Here is a 20,296-nt window from a genome sequence, read left to right on the forward strand (position 1 = left end):
ATGACATAACTTCTTGGCTTACTGATATTTGCATTTAATTCATAATATTAAAACATAAGGATTTCATTTTGTATTTATCTGACTTACAACCATGGGGATGGAAGAATCTACTCTGTTATGATTCTGCTCTTTCCAAAAATTTTGAGAATTCCTTCACAGCTCCAAATATTATAGCTTTTGTAAATGTTCTGAGACTTCTTAAAAATAATATATATTCTGCAGTCATTAAGTGTGATGTCATACACACACACACACACATATATTCTCAATCATGGGAATCTGTTAATTTTTTTTTTTTACGTCTTTGGTCCTACTGATTTTTTTTTTTTTTTTTTTTGAGTGCTGGGATTAAAGGCATGAACCATGCTGGCAGCCCTTCTAATTTTTGTGACTATTTGTTCTAGCTATGAGACAAACATATTGAAACTTCCTATTATAGTTGTGAATATGAGTATTTTCGGGGTTTTGTTTACACAGTCTCACTATATAGCCCTATGTGGCCTGGAACTTGCTATATAGACTAGACTGGCCTCAAACTTGGGGTGTTTCCCCATCTGCCTCTTGAGTGCTGGGATTATAGAGGTGCCACCATGCCCAGCTCTCAGTTCTGTTTCTTTGGCTCTGTATGTTTAGAAGCAATTGTAAGGGGTTCAAGTAAATCTGACACAGTTCTAAATTTAGCACAGAATCCGCTATTCATATTTTTATTGTTAGGTTCTTCAAGTCTAGTAACGTTCTCCCTCTCCCTTTGGATTTTTCGAGACAGGGTTTCTCTGTGTAGCATTGGTGCCTGTCCTGGAACTAGCTCTTATAAGCTGGCCTCAAACTCACAGAGTTTGCCTGCCTCTGCCTCTTGAGTGCTGGCATTAAAGGCGTGTTCCACCATCGCCCAGATATAATGTTCTTTTTTTAAAGTCTTAATTATGTGTTAGTTATATGGCTAATATAGCCTGTTTTGGTTCGTATTTTCTTAGCATCTTCTATCCTCTTATCTTCAATCTTATATATTTAAATAAATCTCTTTAATCTTTATGTACACCCATATATATGTATGTATTCTTAAGTATGTATTTAAATACCCAGTGCAAAATATCTCTTTTTTTTTTTAACAACAAATACTGTGTTTGTTTACATAGAAGGAAATTGTTGGTGGGCCTTCACCTACCTCTGAGTATTTTTCATTTGTCTCACATAGTCTTTGTTCTTTTTGAAATCTCTTCTTTCTTTGCCTTTGGATTATTTTCTCTGATCCCAAGTTCAACATTATCTCCCTGTTCTTCTATTATTTATCCTAAGGATTAGATTATGTATCCTGAAGTATCAAAGTCTAATATGTATTAGTATTTTCCCCTCATGCTAAGTAAAGCGAATCTCAGAATAGCATCCCTCAAAGCGTGGTTCGTGGAAGGAGCAGCTGTTCTATGCGCAGTTTCCACTTAATGATTTCAGAAGCTTGAAACAGAACTGAAATCAACTACATCACCAGGCATACTGTTTATTTCAGCTGACATTTTTGCAAATGATACCTCTGTGTGTGTGTGTGTGCGTGCGTGCGTGTTCAGCTCAAGATCTTATATATGCTAAACATATACTCTGCAATTGAGCTACACCCCCAGCCCAAATGATAACTTTCTAAATTAAGGAAGTAGTGTATGGAATTAAATTTTGGAGCAAGCTTCTTATTTTGCTGTGGAGTGGAGCTTTTAGTAGCACTGCCTTAGAACACTGTGACCCTACATAAACTAATGTTGAAACCCAGACCTGCTCTTCTGGCATTCACCATGATTCTCTGTTTTAAACCATGGGGGACATTATTGCTATGGCTTTATATACTTAGAATACTTTATATTTCCCCACATTTAGCCTTGCATTGCTCATTCCTATTTGTATTCCTAGGTTTTCATATGAGACCATTTTTTTTTTTCTGCTTAAAAATACCCTCAGGAGCTGAGAAGATGACTCAGCAGGTAGCAGTGCTTACCATGCAAGAATGAAGACCTAGGTTTCAATCCCCAGGGTCCCTATTTTTTTAAAAAAAAGCCTGGCATGGCTGCCCGTGTCTGTAACCCCCACATTGGAGTGGGGAGCAGACAGAGATAGGAGGATCCTAGGAGCTTGCTGACTATCCAGCTGAGCCCAGTCAGTGAGCTTGGGGCTCAATAAGAGACCTTATCTCAGGAAGAGCTATGGAGGAAGACAGGTGTTCTCCTCTAGACACGTGGCTTCAGCATGGGAATGCACAGGTGTATCTACTGCACACGCGTGCACACATGTACACATACCACTCTCACTCCCCCTTTCCACATACTTGGTAGCACCTCTTCTTAGTGCAGGACTTCTTGACAAACTGGATTCCTCTGGCAACGTTCATTTCCCTTTAGCTTTAAAGGATAATTTCCCTGAGTATCTACTGGATTCTGAGTTAGGGTGATTATTTTTCTCAGCATTTTAAAGGAAGCAATCCCCTGTATTTTGGCTTCTTTGGTTTGTAAGCCGTGTATCTTAATGGTACCTGTGAGAGAAGTAAGTCCTCTTGCAACTCTTATAAACGTCTCCTCTTGCTTTCAGATGTTTTACCATGATCTGCCTCTTATACTCTTCTTTCTTGTATTGCGCTTGGGGTTCATTGGACTCATTAAGTCAGTTCTTAAGATGTTTGGCTGACCCCTGACCTTTCTAAATTCTCTTGCTTTGACACAGTGACTTTCACAAATAATAAGTCTTTTCGCCAGGCTTTGTTTATCTCTTATGCTGTGTTCTGAATTTTTATTATTTTCCTCCGTGCTTCAGTTTGGTTACAACAGAATTTAGAGCCTTGGCTTCTCATTTCCAATGTTTTTTCTTTCTTTTTTAGTTTGATGTTAAAGCTATTTAGTGAGATCTTAATTTTAGATATTATATTTTCGCCCTTGTTTTATTTGATTCTTTTAAAGCTTTTTAGATTCCTCCAAAATCCTTATTTTTTTCATTTTATTCCCTTGACCATATTTAATACAAATCTACTATCCAATACAAATACTATTTGTATTGTTTGATATTTCCCTTAGTTTTGGATCATTGTTTTCTGCATCTTAAAAGCCTAGTTATTTTGGTGTGTTTTAGACTCTACGTAGGAAAAATTGTAGCGGAGTCTTAAGGCCTCAGATACTTTCACCTCTCCTTATGGAAGGAGCACATTTGGTTCTGGAGGATGCAAGGGGACACTTAATTCCTCATCACCCGTTTAGTCAGGATCTGAGATGATTTGAGCTGCAGTTTCTGGACAGGGATGTCTTTTGCTTTTCCCTTTCGCTTTTCTTTGAGGATGTAGAACCTCGGGGCCTGTGATAGTTGATTTCATCCTTCTATTTAACTGGGCCACTGTAGCTAAATATTATGCCAATATTAGTTTCAATGTTACTATGTGTCTACCTGGAGTTTGCTTGTTTCTCTTCAGGTGAAAGTAACATATAAGCCAATAAATTTTAAGTAAAGTAGATTGCCTTTAGATCAGGAATTGAAGAAAAGGTGTCAGTGATGTGCTACACATGTTATTTCCCTATTTACTGAGAGAGAGCCCTTTAAAAGACGCTTCCATGCATGGTCATGCACTCACGGTGAGTTTGAAACACACAGGATCAGAGAGAAGACTGGGGTTCCCTGAAATCCCCACATTGCCTTTAGCCTTGAGATGAAATATCAGTTCTTCCCTAGATTTGTATCTTGCTGTTTTCCCCTGAAGATTCTGGATTTGCCAGACAAAAATCACCCGTGTGTGTGTCTCTCTCTCTCTCTCTCTCTCTCTCTCTGTGTGTGTGTGTGTGTGTGTGTGTGTGTGTGCTGGGGACACAGTGCAGGAGAGCTCTTTCAAGAATGGTTAGACATTAGTCAGAGAAGGTCTGAGTGAAATGTTGGAGGTATTTGTCAGGTGAGAATATAGAATCATACAAGCAAGGAACAAAGAGGATTTAAAGGAGCAGAAAGGATGGTCAGAGTGTTTGATGTGAGGACAAGGCTGACAAAATGGACTTAAAAAATTTCTGAGTAGTGCGGTTTCGTGAATGTCCCGAGGCACTTGATGAACGGCCCTGCTTTGCAGCTGAGTGGGTGGACAGCCACAGGAAAAGTGATGCAGGGATGTGGGAGGCCTGCCCAGCAGCAATCACCCAGTGGCTCTCAGTCTCTAATCTGATAATGAGTTCCATGTCACTTCAACCTGAAAGACGTGTTTGAAACCTTTGCTCTGTCCTTTTGGCAAATGATTTGAGGAATGCCTGTCAAGAGCAAAGAAAGATGGGGTGTTCTTCTCCTGCCCTCATCATCTCAGCTCTCCATGGGAACAAACGCTTACTTCTTTACTGATCCCTGCTCACTGCTGCTCCTCTGCTGCTGAGCTTCCCCTGTCCACCCACACAGAGCTCAGCTGGATAGCTCACCACAAGCAGTGGGAACACAATTTCTCATCCTAAATTGAAGGCTCTTTCAGGACACGCTTTTACTATTTTGACCTTGCACCAGAGGAATGCTGAGACTAAAGTAAAACCCATGGTTTCTACTTGACAGTGTTTCAGACAAGTCCGGGGTCAAGGAGTGAAAAGACAGCTCAGCAATGGGCTGCCCACAGGAGCTCCTCATTTCCTACAAAGGGTTAAAGAGCGATTGTCTCCTGGTGGCAGCGTGCTTGCGTATTTAGGGTGAGTTTGACAAGACATGCTTGCAGGCATTTCAACCATGGTGATAAAAGGCAAATGGGTAGAAAGGAAAGCAGTGACCCCCAAACCATCTCCCTTGTGGGAAAGTCTGGAGTAAAATAGGTCCTTATCTGAACCTATAGACTTGGAACCGTGTGTAAAATGAATTTACTAATTTCTTTCATTTATCTGATTCCTACCTGATGAGGCAAGAAAAGCCCATGAGTTAGGTATAAATTATAACAAACTAGTTCATTTAAAGAGAACACTTTAGATATATACCATTCTGCTACCTTGGGGAAAAGCTGTTTGGACACAGTTGAAGGGACCATTAAATATGGTCTTTAATCAGTGCGATCTCAGCCAAGCTGTCTGACTCTATTCATTGGTGACTCCTGATGGTTATTAAAGAGGCTCTATTTATATATGGCAATACTTCCATGAAGGAGATTAAATAATTTGTTGAGTTATTGGAGAGATGGTCAATCCTGAAATATGTTCGTTCTGGGTACTGAGTCATTTAATCTCTCTGATTTTGATCCTTAAATCAAAATTAGGAGTAACAGAGGGCTTGTCCTGCCTGCACCGCTGCATTATGAAGAAAATCAAGCAGGATAATGCATGGAAGGCTCGTCTAGAGCAACGGAGGACTTTGCTTGTTATACTGCATTTAAAACCTTAGCCAGGCGGTGATGGCGCACACTTTTAATCCCAGCACTTGGGAGGTTGAGACAGGTGGATACAGAGTTAGTAAAAGGACAGGCTCCAAAGCTACAGAGAAATTCTGTTTTGAAAAACCAACCAGCCAATCAGCCAACCAACCAAGCAACCAAGCAACCACAAACAAACAAAAAACTAAAGAAACATAGAAAACACGACAAAACCTATACTTCTAGTCCATCACCAGTGCGAGGAAGGCTGTCTGAGTATTAGAACAATGTCCAGAACCCAGAATTACTCAGAACTATTGCAGAGGCTGAGAATTTTTCAGAAGACTAGTATAAGTCCCAAGGAAAATAACCATGGGCTCCAACTGTGAAGGTTTCAGGATTAGCCATTTTGACATTACAGAAAGAAAAATACATTTCCCTTTGCTGGTGATGACTTATAGTAGCCAGTTCTGTCGGCACCAAACCTGTGAACGGTAGGGAAGAGAGGGAGGACAAGAAAGAGAAGGAGGGAAATGGGAAGGAGGAGGAGGAAGAAGAGAAAAGATGAGAAGGAGGAAGAGGAGGAAGAGGAGTTTGTTCAAGAATGAGAACATAAAGAAATAATGGAAAGTAATGTGTCAGACAACACTGCCCCTCACCATCAGTAGAGAAAGAGACTGTAAAGGTTTTATATTTGGGAGAGCTTGGAGATCATTTGGTAATGATTACAGATAGTAAGTTTCCCATTTGGTGCTCAGACAGAACATGCTCCTCAGTCATTGTTCTCTTCCTGCTCAGTGGAGATATCAGCTCATCAAGGCAAAGAGCCACGACAGTGTGAGGAAAACATGTCATTTCAGTTGTTCACCATCGACTCCTTGAGGAGGTGAGCAGGGCTCACAGAACAGGCACAGAGCTTTGGGGAATCTGTCTACCTAGAAGGTTCTAGGCACCTGCTGTGAGGCAATTAGAACAGGCACACACACAAGGGATCCTACGCTTCCTCTGTGTTATGGCTCAAATTTAAACTGTTCTCTTGCCAACTGTAGTTTATCTTGAGGACATGTTTCCCTGCCTGCTGTTGTTACTACTTTGGGAGGCTCTGGGGTCTTTAGGAGGTGGGTACCTAGCTGGAAGAAGTAAGTAACCACAAGCAAGTCTTTCAAAGTCACATACAGACTGTACCTTGACTCAGACCTGACCTGCCTCCTGGCACACCACTGTGTGCAATCTCTTGTACTTGCTCCTGCTACCGCAGACTGAGATTCTCTGCCCTCCCTTCTTTCCTGTGATGGACAGAAACCTTCTGAAATGGAGACAAAATTAATATTTCCTCATGTCAATTATTTCTGCTGGGTCATCTGGTCACAACAATGGAAAAAGAACTAATACACCTCCTGTACCACAATCAGGAAGCTATACGATAGGGATGTAAATGCTATCAAGTTCACACAACGAGTCAGCACTGAAATCCACATCCTTTTACGGGATGCAAACTCAAGATCTTATCCACTTGGAGCTGCTTCACCAGAGTTTCGTTCCTGAAAACGTTGGGTAAAGCTGTTGGAGATTAAATCAATAGATACCGGCCCAGGACCTCAAGGTGAGGACATTAATTTCTTGAGGCTGCTCTAAAGAGAACCACACACTGAGTGGCTTAAGCAGCAGTTTGGTGGGGATGCCTCACAGTTTGGAAGGCTAGAAATCTATGAGAAAGATGTTGACAGGGCTTTTTTCATCAGAGGATTGTGAGAGTTTGTTTCATGCCTACCCTGTAGTTTCTGGTGGTTTGCTGGCATTTAAAAAAATCATTTATTAGCTTGCAAAACACTCATCACTTTAAGTTCATGTGCTATTTTCCCATTGTGCATGTATGCAACTTTGCATTTCCTCTTTTTATATGTATGTACACTATTGCCTTGGATTAGGGCCTATTTTAATGACGCCATGTTAACTTGATCATATCATCTTCAAAGACTTATTTTCAAATAAAGTCATAGTCTGCGATACTAAGAGTTATGACTTATGATTTCAACATAATTTAACTTATCGGGAAATTCGTTTTTTTTTTTTTAAGTATCAAGGCTCTGGTTTTCGAAGCTATAACCTAATAATTTTCTTAATGACATCCCATCTCGCACTGGAGTTGACGTGTCAAGATGTTTCCAGTAATAGACCATGGAAATGAATTCTGTCTTTATTGTGTAACATACATGTCACTGTGGCTTAGAGACTAAGAGTGGCCAGCCTGAGGCAATGCCCTGCAGAGAATGAATCCTGTGAAGCTGGGAGTGAGACTGGGCCATGCTCTTACTGCAGGACTGGACCCAGACCACTCCAGGCTGGTGGATTGGCAGATGCCCTAGGATGAGGTTCCTCCATGAGGCTATAGGTATCAGGAACTGCCAGGAAACAACCATGTTCTCTACCACTTGGCAGAGCACAAAAGCATATGAGGTAGATAGAACTCTTTGCTGTCCAAGAACTCTGTTTCCCAAGGCAATACATACATACATACATAAATACATACATACATAAATATCAGTTGAATTGTCTTTGGTACTCTTCACCTTTCCATCAAAGTTCCCAGTTCTTCTATGCTATTGTTGCACATCCCTTCCAATTCCTCTGGGGCAGAGCTCTGTCCCTCTTTTTAAAAAAGAATTTTTTTTTTACTTTTTGTTTTGTTTTGTTTTTGAGGCAGGGCTCCTCTGTGTAGCCCTCCCTGGCTGTCCTGAAACTCTCTCTGGAGACCAGGCTGGCCTTGAACACAGAACTCTGCCTGCCTCTGCCTCCTGAGTGCTGGGGTTAAATGTGTGCATCACCACTGGCCAGTGAAAGTAATTCTTAATGAGAGAGCTAAAATCTATAGGTTCACATTTAGGTCCAAATGACTGCTAAGACTTCAGAGTTGTAGTAAGAAGGTTGCTTGTTTGGTTCCGGCCGTCTGGCTAACGTAGACTCAAAATAATCACAGAGAAACTGTATTAAATAAATCATTGCCTGGCCCATTAGCTCTAGCTTCTTATTTGGCTAACTCTTACATATTAATTTAACCCATCTCCATTAATCTGTATATCACCATGAGGTTGTGACCTGCCAACAAAGTTTCAGCACTTCTATCTCCAGCAGCAAATCCATGGCTTCTCACTGACGCCTCCCTCCTCCTCCCATGCTGTAAGCCAAGCCAGTTTATTCATTAACCAATAAAAGGAACACACAGACAGAAGGACCTCCTACACCACAGAGTGGTTTCTATTTTAATGTAGCACAGATGATTAGTAAGGCCTCTCATCAGAGGAGCAAATTTCTAAGGCTGTAAGATGGGTCATTCTGGCCCTTCAGGCATGTCTTTTATTATCTAATCAGTCCCTAAAATAAAACTAATTCATCTTCTACAACTGTCAGTGGTCCAGAGATGTGCTGGTCACATTAGCATTTTTTCTTTATTACTAGGAAGATGTACGATAGAAAGTACTGTGCATATAACCCAAACTTGTCTTCAGTGTCCAACCTACCTGCACCTGTGCTCTTTGACTCCATCTGTCCAAGCTCTGACAGGCGGGGCCTTCTCTGCAGTCATTGTTCAGTCCCTTTTCTTGGTTGGCTCGGAGACATAAATGCCAATTCTGTTATTCTTAGATGTTCCCTTTCCTCTGTGATCTCTACAACAGTGTCTAGTAATGTGGAACCACTATAGAAGAAAGGGTCCCTCCTTCTCAGAATGAGAGTCCCCAGTTTCTCTTGATGACCCACTTTCTCCCTCCGCTTTTGACTAACCCAAAGAGGAGCAGAGTACAGAGCTTGACACAGGTGTAGGTCAGGAGCCTAGGAGATTGGTGAAGATTGCCCTTACTAACATTTCATGAATGACTCAACTCTCCCCTGTCCATCATGGTGCAGAGACATAGCTTACTCAGCTCCTGAAGGTGATCACCAGCTACCAGTATCCATGGCAGAGAGCTGAACCCATCACCCTGGACTTCACAGTATCTTCAGGGGGACAGGCAGGACTACCTGAGAGGCTCAACACAAAACCAGGAAATTCTGGCTTGGTTATCTCTTTTTCTCTGGCAATTAACCTCACATCTGTGTAGACCACACTGGTAAGTGGTAGACCTGAGCAATAGTACCAGCAGATTATTATCAGATTATTATAGCAGATTCATAATGCAGTGAGAAATACATTCCAGCAAGGCAAAGTGATGTGAATGGAGAGCGCTTCATACCTACCACATGTTTACAGACACATAATACTTTATATTGTTAACACAGAGGCTAATTTATTCCGGTTTAAAAAGTATTTTACTTGAAAATAATGTCTTGGGATCTAGGAGTTCCTGGGAGCCCATCCAAAAATCACATCTAACTAGCTTCTCTGGAACAAACACATTTTTAACTTGATTTTCAGCTCAATGACTTTCTTTGGCCTTGGGATCCAGCAGGTGCCATTACTTGGGTTGATAACTCTCACGGAGAACAGAAGGATGAAGATTCAATTCTTTAAAAACAAGATTTATGTTCTCAGCAGACTTACCAAGGCATGAAATTCTCATTTGGTTGGGTGAATTCTTTCAGGGCTATGCTGTGCTGAAATTTGTTGATGGCTTGCTGGTTGCCCACCCACATCCATCCTTTTAGTAAATAATGATGTTTAATTAATTTTTGCACTAAAAATGCAAATACACCAGCCCTTCCCAACATCATAACCTCTCATTCTAAAAACATATCTAAAAATGTAGTCTCTCGAGTTAGGGAATTGACTCACTTGGCAAAGTGCTTGTTACACGGATATGAAGACCTGAGGTCAGTCAGAAGCTAGGCATGGATCCCTGAGGATCAGTGAGTGCCAGGTTCAGCGAGACTTTGCCTCAAAAATTAATGTTCTGAGTGATTGACGAAGACACCTAGTATCAACCTTTGCGCTACATTCTTGGGAGCACATGTCTATATGCAACCCCCCACCCCAAGTACCTTCCTATTATTTGTTGTAATAGGGGCAGCGGGGCTGCGTCCCCGGCACCCAGCCGCCCGCATAGCTAGCTTATGCCCCGAAATAATTACACAGAAACTGTATTCTTTTAATCACTGCCTGGCTCATTAGTTCCAGCCTCTTATTGGCTAGCTCTTATATATTGATCTAACCCATTTCTAATATTCTGTGTAGTACCACGAGCTGGCTTACCAGGAAAGATCTTAACCTGCGTCTGTCTGGAGTGGGAGAATCATGGCGACTCCTCACTCGGCTTCTTTCTCCCAGCATTCTGTCTGTTTACTCCACCCACCTAAGGGCTGGCCTATAAATGGGCCAAGGCAGTTTCTTTATTAAATGAAAGTAATTCCTCCATCATTTTCCCTTTTTCTGTTTAAACAAAAAAGAAAGGCTTTTACTTTAACATAGTAAGATTACATATAGCAAAACAGTTATCAAGCAAGAATTACAGTTATAATATTTATATCTATTTTATCATAACTAAGGAAAACTATAACTATCTATCCATTTTTTAACTCCATCAAAGACTCCAGAAGGATATAATATTACCTAAGTAAACAAGAAATAAGAAAACTCTAGAAATGACAGAGACATCTCATTGCCTGGACAGTCACCCAAAGTTTTTTTGTACCGTTGGGGCATCCATCTTTGGCCTACAGGCCCATAGTATCCAGCAGACTCTTCCATGAAGCAGGAAATTCCAAAGACAGTTCAGTCACTTTTTGCTGTGTCCTGCAGAATGTCTCACAGACTCTTTCATGAATCAGGAACCCCGAAAGAACATCTCACCTCTAGGCAAGTTTAGCAGTCCTCTCTCTGCGGGTTCTTTGCATCCAGTTTATGCATCAGTCCAGGCAAGAGCAGTTTTTTGCCCAAATGGCTATCAAACTCCATAAGGAGCCTCTTCGGTGCCCATCTTCCTCTTGAAGTAGATTGGTGCTGCCAGGAACAGACGTGTCTCATTGTCATGAAAAGCCCTAAGTTATTAAAACACTTAAATGCCATATTTTGTAGCCTTTGAAAGATATGAAGAATGCCTATCTGAAATATATCTATGCACATCTAGAAAATCTAACTAACATGACTACAAGCTTGACTATTATTTATGATTATCCATTAGCAACCTATATTTCCTAATTATACATTACATTTTTAAATGAACTACACAATCACAATACCTTAATCAAGATCAGAAATACGTATACATATAACAAAATTGACCTTAAAATCTATATAAATGCAAATTATTCATATCTATATCATATCCCCCTTTAAATGTAAAAGAACATTTATAAACCATATTTGGGAACATGGTGATTGGTATTTATAAATTACTGTCTATAAAAAATTGTACTGGTACTGTTTCTTGTATATTGATATGTTAAATATTAAATATGAGTGTTCCTACCTCTATTTTTGTATGAGTATGCTTATAACTTTGTCCATATTGTATTGATACATCTACCATATTACATTGTACATTTCTACCTCTGATACTATGACATTGTTTACAGTTAAAGATCATTGTCTTCATATATTGCACAGTTGTTTATTCTTTTAGACTTCAAAATTAGATAGGTATTAAAAATTATATGTTTGTCATATTTATTTTTAAGTTTATCAGGTCTTTTAGTTACATAAAGATTATATTTAGTATAGATAGTATGATCTTCAGCCTCTTCGAAGAGCTATAAAAAATGGCCTTTAATCTAACCTAAAATTTCTATGCCAAAGAGACACAATTACTCCTGGCAACACCACTCTACTCCCGAGAGAACGTTGAGCACCAAAGACACTCCACTGGGAGCTTGTCTTCTTGGCAGAACTGGCCTTTGGGTTAAGAAAAGCCCATACCTCAACTTCTGACAAAGATACAAAATATCCCTAAATGGATAAAACAGGATTGTCTTATCTTGCCAAGACAGGGTAGGATAGTCCTAAAAAAGTTTCTTGCCTTTAATAATGGTATGCCAGTTATGTTAGGCCTTAGCCAAAGTTGGTTGACTCAACATTGCAAACGAGACTTTGGGTGATTGCCCAAATAGTCAGTTGTCTCTGTCAATTGTTGCACATTTTGGATATCTCTCGATTGTTAAATGATATTTATTCCCTTCTCAGATCTTTGACGGAGTTAAAGATTATATAATTGTAGTTACTCTCTATGTTATTTAGACTCCTTGAGATAAAATGTTTAACAAAAGTTTTGTCCTCAATATTGTTTGTTATATTTATTATTTGTTATTATTGTATATAGTTGTATTTGGTTTGGTTCTATCTTATTTAGACAAAAGGGGGAGATGTAGAGACATAGCCCCACCCATTGGGGGCGTGTTCGCCTCGGGCTAATGTTTACGGATAAATCTGCCGGGCGTGAGCCCAGCAGCCCTTTTGCTTTTGCTCCGCTTTTCCGGTACACCGCGGGAACCTGTGGTCCTGTAAGTTTATTTCCTTATTAAAGCTGTATATATCTATATAATCTGTCTACATTCATTTGCGCACCACAATTATTAACACATTTCTGTTCAAAGCCAATAGTTTCTCATATGTATGTCCAGTGGTCTACTAAGATTAAATAGTATGCCAGTCACCCATCCATCATCTGCCTGTATCCATACCAACTCACCATCCATCTGTTATTATATCTATCATTAACCTGATTCTTTGTAATGGCTATACAACATTTATTTTATGAATATTTCATGATTTAGTTAGGTAGGTCACTGTTGACTTTGCATGTTTTGCCTGAAGTGCTTTCTGACATGCATGTAGGAGAGGATGCAACAATTCTGGATTTTATTTTGATAATAGGGCTAACCTTCTAGATTGGTGGGGCAACAATGGGGCTCCTGCAAAGGCGGGGTGGGAGGAGGAGAGGAGTGGCAATGGGCAGTGTTTAGCGGGAAACTGGGTGAAGTATTGCTGCATGTTATGATTTCATTCTTTTCTCTATTTTGTTAGGACATTCTAAGGAAAACAGGCATTGTTGACAAATGCATTCAATGCTTACTATTCAGCAAAGATTAGTGTATAGCTTCTATGTGCTGGGCACTGGTTTAGGTGCTACGGAGAAAGCAGTGGACAAAACAATGCCCTTGCTCTAATGCCGCTTGCATTTGTGGGAGGGAAAAGAACTACAATCTAGGGCACAGCGGATTTTTGTGAAGACAACTAAAGCAGGTCAGGGAACTTGGGAGAAGTGGAGGCTGCTGGAGCCACATTCTGGAGAGGGGGAACAGGAACAGGTGATGCTCACGGAAACGTGGGCTCAGAGCACTGAGGCCCTCTGCCAGTCAGTACCTGACGGCCTCTGGAGGACTCCTATTCACACTTAGCTGCTGGGAAGTCCCACTGCTCTCCCCACAGCCAAGAACAAAGGGCAATCTCTTTCCCATTTGCTGGAACGTGTTAGGGGAGGATAAAGGTATGAACATAGATACAACCTGAATATGGGGAAGGTTGCCTTAGGGAAATTGTGACTATTCCCCTAGTAGATTAATTCAACACCCCTGAATTACCATAGGGCTTCTCATCATTCACTGTTTAGCAGGGGGCAGGGAGAATTATTCATTATTAAACATGAGCTGAAATGAAAACGCCACACTTTGTAAAACAAGCAAGGTTACCTACTATGGTAACTGCTTGCCGAGTTTTAATCTGTCTGCAGCATGGCTAATTAATTTGCTCCGAGCTTCACTGGAATTCTTATTTGAGATGATTGTCTTGGTAACTGAATGCATCACAGAGAGCAGGAACATTAGAAATGCCGTCTAGGGGCTGCTGTAACAATTGGAGCCCTTTCCAGAGCTTTCCCAGTCTGCAGCAGTCAGTACTACCCCTGGCCCCTGTCTAGTGATCCCAGCACAGCAGGGTGGGCACAGCTCACTAGAGGCTGCACAGCCTCAACTACAATATGGTGTTGTGGGTTGGCATAGGTGATCTCAGGTCAGTCCTGTATAGGATCTCATACTTACTAGTAGCCACGAGTATTTAATGGCATTGTTTCCTTACCTGTAAACTTGGGATGATTTTAGTACCAGAAATACTGCAAAGGCTACAGTAGATGCACTTCCAAAGCCCCCAGTTCATGCCACTAAGTGAATCACCTGCTTCTTTCTCTATCTTCCCCCTTTCTTCTCTTCTCTTCATTTTAAATCACTGCTGCCACCATTAGCAACTTTGCACTTTCTCCTTTGTGTTTGTTTTTATGTATTCAATTTGAGTATTGAGATTTGAAGTACTGTGTCCAAATTGGGCAAAGTATAAAGGACAATATTGGTATAACCATCTTCTAAGGCCTCAAAGAAACAAGAAATTGGGTGAGCTGAGCCCTGGCCGGGGCTTTGCTGGGACTCTGCTGTGACCATTTGACTAGAGTAAGTCCTCTCACTGGTCCCATGGTAGGATAGAGAGAAATTAATATCTCTTGGGTTCCATCCCATTCTCAAAGAAATAGTGTCTGAATAAATGACCACAGTTAGATAAATTAGGGTGTGTTTGTCAGGGAATAGGGAAGAACAATAGACAGTTCCTTAATCAAATTAGATAGACTTGGAAAAATTAAAGAAATCTTACAAACTGTATCTGGCATTATCTATGAAAGATTTTGCAACCGAGCTGAAGTAGTTTGTTTTTGTATCTTCTAAATTGAGCTAATTTCCTAGTACACTTATGTGTATATAGTGTCCTTAACAACAGTGGACATTTTCCAAGGTCAAAGTGGTATCTTATAAATCTTTGTATCTCCTGGATTAATAGCTTGCTATTTTGCTAAATGAGTGCCTGTCTCCGTAAGTGAAAAATAAGAAAACAATACAAAACCCTGGGCAATCATCGTATTATCCAGTTCTATACCACCTTTATGTCTTTGGTCTCCCAGCAACTTATAAATTACTACATTGTTGAGATTTCTATTTTAGTCTAATGGTTTGCATATATAATTCCTTGGAAGCTCTTAGCATCACAATAGTTATTAAATAACAATTAACCTTGTGAACAAAGGAGAAGTCACAAGTGTTATTTATCACTTTGCCAGTTTCAATAAAGATCTACTGTGCTAATAGTTTTCATAGAGACAGCTGCCATCAGTTAAGTAAAAACATCATTAAGTTGCAGCCATAAGTATCAATAGTGAGAGAAGCTACTAGTTTTCTGCTTGCTGACAGGCATTAGCGGTTTATGAGTATCCATCCTGATAGCTTTTTCTTGTGTTGTGGTATTTTATGGCTGTCTGTTGAACACATCCACATCCACAAATGTTTATTGACTCTTATTGCTGAGTGACATGTTAACAACCTATTACCAAATAAATGTTTTTCAAACTGTGGCCAAGGATCTTTTAGGAGATTCTGTGAGTCCTTTGAGGAACTTTGTGAAAGTTGGAAGGTCAGTGACCATGGAGGGTTTTCTGCATGAAACAACAGGACTTTTCAGCTAAATTTTTGACTTCGTTGTCTTAGATCAGAATTCATTTTGGTATAGTCCTTGTAATGTGGAATGTCACAGGTGTACAGATCAGTCTTATAAAGTCAGAAACCCAGATACATATCAGCAATAATATGGTGTATTGACTACTGTTTTTTAAATAATTTTTTCATATAATATATTAGGATCATACTTTTTCTTCCTTAACTCTTCCCAGATCCTCCCACTTCCCAATCATCCAACTCCATGCCTTTTCTTTCTCTCTTTAGAAAACAAACAGGCAAACAAATAAAGAAAAATCAGGAAAAGAGAATTAAATAAACAAACCACATACATAGATTATACCCCTACATACACAAAAACAAAACCCTAAAAACTTAAATTCTCAAACCGTAATATACAAGTAGAAGACCCATAATACAAAAACAACAACAACAACAACAACAAACAAATAAAGCAATGTAAGACAAAAAGTCTACAAAAGTGCCATTGAGTTTGCTTTGTGTTGGCCAACTACTGTTGGGCACAGGGGTTACCACTAAATTTGGTTAATATTCCTAGTAACTCCATTGGAGAAAACTATTTTTTTTCTTTGTAAATAGATATCAACTGCAGATGGCTTCTTGCATGGGGATAGGAGCCCTGTCCACTTTCCACTCTCAGCACTGGGACCCTGTCCGACTTGAGCCTGTCCCTTACTACAGTCTCTGTGAGTTCTTATGTGCATCAATACTGTTGTGTCTGAAAGACACTGTTTCCTTGGCTGTGTCATCCATCCCTTGACTCTTAGAATCTTTATGTCTCCTCTTCTGCATGAAGGGGAAGGGTTTGATGAAGACATCCCATTTCAGAATAAGTGTTCAAGGTCTCTCACTCTCTGTATGTTGTCCAGTTGTGGGTGTCTATGTCAGTCCCCACCTCCTGCAAGAAGAAGGTTCTCTGATGAGGGTGAATGAGGTACTGATCTTTGGATATAGTAAAATGTTGTAAGAAATCATTTTATTGCTGTGTTCCTTTAGCAAAATGATGCCATTTGGGTTTCCCCTTAAGCTCATGGCCTATCTAGTCTGAGGTTCTTGGATACAGAAGCAGTATTAGGCATGGGTTCCATCTAGTGTACCAGTTCTAAACCTGTGGTTCATGACCCCTTTGGGGATTGAATAATCATTTCGCAGGGGTTTCTGTGGTGGTTTGAATGTAATTGGCTCCCATAAGCTCATAGGGAGGCACTATTAGGAGGTATTTTTGTTTGGAGTAGGTATGGCCTTGTTGGAGGAAGTGTGTCACTGAGAGGGTGGGCTTTGAGGTCTTATATATGCTCAAGTCAAGCCCAGTGTCTTAGACCACTTCCTGTTGCATATCCAAGATGCAGAATTCTCAGCTACCTTTCCAGCACATGTCTGCTTGCATGCTACCATGTCCCATCGTGATGATAATGGACTAAACTATACATTACCCAAATAAATTTTTCCTTTATAATAGTTGCCATGGTCATGTTGTCAAACCCTAAGAACATCACCTAAAACTACTGGAAAACACAAATATTTACATTATAATTCAGTAGCAAAATTAGTTGTGAAGTAGTCACTATAACATGAGGAACTATATTAAAGGGTCAAAACATTAGGAAGGTTGAGAAGCACTGATCTGGTGACATGGGCCTTAAATCCAAGCAGAAATTGGTTAGTTTCCCTCACAATGTTTGTGTTACTATTGCACCAGTAGGCAGGTCAGGTCACATGATTTGTCTCTGGGTTGGTGGTTACCTTTCTCCTCTTGTAGAATGCAGGGTACCTTCCAGGATCACGAACATTAGTGTGAACTAGTGAAGACTCTAGTAAGGCACTCTTAACTTCTCTGTGTTTAGTAAAATATCTAAGTGTTGTCTTCAGCAATAGGGCCTTACCATCGGTTTTTGGGAGCAAACAACAGTTTTGGCAATAGTCTGAAATGTTCAAACGTGTTCATGAGACTATTTGGCGAACAATTCAACTAGATGTAACTGATTCCTGGCACTGGATATTTCACTTGGTGGTTAATCTATCTAGTTGACACACTGTGCTCTCTATTATTTGGAGACTCCTTGAACTTCTTTCATATATGCACATATTTTATGACCCTTTTACAGGTCTACAGTTCTACTGTTTCCACACGGGCCTTCCAATTGCCCTTCGTGTTAGTTGTCCTCTCTGTAATCACTTCCTTCCCTCTCCCCATCTAAGATTCCCATTCCAGGATTCCCCTTGTATCTTTATAACTATAGATTCTGTTACCCCTTCCTTGGGAGATCTTCCCCTCCTCCCTAGTCCTGCACTCCATATCTAACCTCTGAGATTACTTCTATCAAAAGTTTAAAAGCTGACATCATATATATATACACACACACACACATACACACACACACACACACACACATATATATATACACAATATCTATTTATATGGGTCTGGGTATATATATATATATATACATATACATACACAATATTTATTTATATGGGTCTGGGTTATCTCACTTGGGATATTTTTTTCTAGCTCCATTCATTTTAACCGTGCATTTCATAATTTCATTTTTAAACAGCTGAATAATATTCCATCATGTAAATGTACAACACTTTCATTATCTATTCATCAGTTGATAAACATCTGGCTATTTCCAATTTCTGGCTATTATGAATAGAGCAGCAATGAATATGGATGAGCAAGTATCTCTAGGATGTAGGATGTAAAGTCCTTTCAGTATAGACCTGAGTGGTAGAGCTGGATCTTGAGGTAGATATTTCCAGCTTTCTGAGAAACCACTACACTGGTTTCCATGGTGCCCAAACAAGTTTTCACTTTCATCATCAATAGGTGTTCCCCTTTCCCCAAATACTTGTCAGCATGGGCTGTCATTGGTTTTATTGCTCTTGGCCATTAAGACTAGTGCACAATAAAATCTCAAAGTAGTTTTAATTTGTATTCCCTTGATGACTAAGAATGTTGAACTTTTCTTAAAGCATTTCTCGACCTTTGTGTTTCATCTTTACTCTCAGCTTACTCCTGTACCTCATTTTTAGTTGGGCTATGTGTTTTTTGATGCCAGATTTTGTTGTTGTTGTTTTTTGTGTATTTTAGACACTAACTCTCATCAGATGTGTAATTGGTAAAGATCTTTGCCCATTTTGCAGCCTGTTGCTTTGTCCAGATGATAGTGTCCTTTGCCATGTGGAAGCTTCTCAGTTTCATGAGATCCCATTTTTAACTGTTTTTCTTGTGCCTGGCCTATCAGTGTCCTCTGCAGAAAGTCTTTCCTGTGCCAATGAGTTCAAGGCTCTCCCCACTTTCTGTTCTTTCAGAGTCAGGGTATTGGACTTATGTGAAGGTCCTTGATCCTTTTGGAGTTGAGTTTTGTGCAGGGTGATTAATATAGATCGATTTGGATTCTTCTACATCCAGTCATCCACTCTGACAAGCACCATTTGTTGAATATGCTGCCTTTTTATTCCCAGTGTGTACTTTGGGCTTCTTTGTTAAAAAAAAATCAGGTGTCATAGGTATGTGGACTTATGTCTGGGTCTTCAATCCTATTTCATTGACCAATATGTCTATTTTTATGCCAACACCATACTGTTTTTATTTTTATTACTATAGCTCTGTAATACAGCTTAAAATCTGGGATAGTGATACCTCCAACTGTTCTTTTACTTTTTCAGGTTTGTATTAACTATCCTGGGTTTTTTGTTTTTTCCATATTAGGTGACATTGAGAAGAATTGGGTTGGATGGAAATTATGGTGAATCTATAGACTGCTTTTGATAGGATAGCCATTTTTGATTTATCAATTCTACTGATCCATAAACATGAGACATCTTTCCATCTTGTGATGTCTTCTTCAATCTCTTTTTGTTTTTCAGTCTGTTTATGTTGTGTGTTGCTTTTACCTATTTATGTATGTTGAACCACCCCTGCATCTCTGGGATAAAACCAACTTGATTGTGGTGTATAATCTTTTTGAAGTGTCCTTGGATTTGCTACTGTTTGAAAAATTTTGCATCTATGTTCATAAGGGATATTAGTCTATAATTTTTTGATTGGGTCTTTGTGTGGTTTAGGTATCAGGGTAATTAGGGTCTCATAAAAATACTGGAAAATGGTCTTTCAGTTTCTCTTTTGCAGACTAACTCAAACAGTGTTGACATTAATTCTTCTTTAAGGTCTGATGGATTTCTGAAATGAATCTATCTGGTCCTGGGCTTTTTTGGGAAGAGACTTTTAATTACTGCTTCTATTTCACTAGGGGTTATAGGCCTTTTTACACTGCATGTCTTATCTTGATGTAACTTTGATAAGTTGTATATATCAAGAGATCATCCATTTCTTTTAGGCTTTCAGTTTGGAGGAGAACAGATTTTTAAAATACATCTTTACAATTCTCTCAGGTTCCTGGGTGTCTGCTGTGCTCTCTTACTTTTTTTAATCTCTAATTTTATTAATGTGGATCTTCTATCTCCGTCTTTCAGTTAGTTTGGTTAAAGGTTAACCGTCTTATTGATTTTTTCAAATAACCAACTCTTACTGTC

Source organism: Chionomys nivalis, chromosome 10, assembly GCF_950005125.1.
Source record: "Chionomys nivalis chromosome 10, mChiNiv1.1, whole genome shotgun sequence".
NCBI lineage: Eukaryota > Metazoa > Chordata > Mammalia > Rodentia > Cricetidae > Chionomys > Chionomys nivalis.